A 218-nucleotide genomic window follows, 5' to 3' on the forward strand; every position below is an offset into this window, starting at 1 on the left:
TCATCCACCCGAGGCATGGGGTATCCGTCGAACTCAGATACCTCGTTGAGGCGGCGGTAATCATTGCAGAAGCGGAGGGTGCCGTCCGGTTTTGGGACCATCATGATTGGGCTGGACCACGGGTTGTGGGATGGTTCTATAACCCCCAACTTCAGCATTTGATGGATTTCCTCCTCAATAGCTCGCCGATGAGCCTCAGGGACCCGGTAGGGCCGTTG

This window comes from Sinocyclocheilus grahami, unplaced genomic scaffold (genome assembly GCF_001515645.1).
Source record: "Sinocyclocheilus grahami isolate Dianchi unplaced genomic scaffold, SAMN03320097.WGS_v1.1 scaffold1158.1, whole genome shotgun sequence".
NCBI lineage: Eukaryota > Metazoa > Chordata > Actinopteri > Cypriniformes > Cyprinidae > Sinocyclocheilus > Sinocyclocheilus grahami.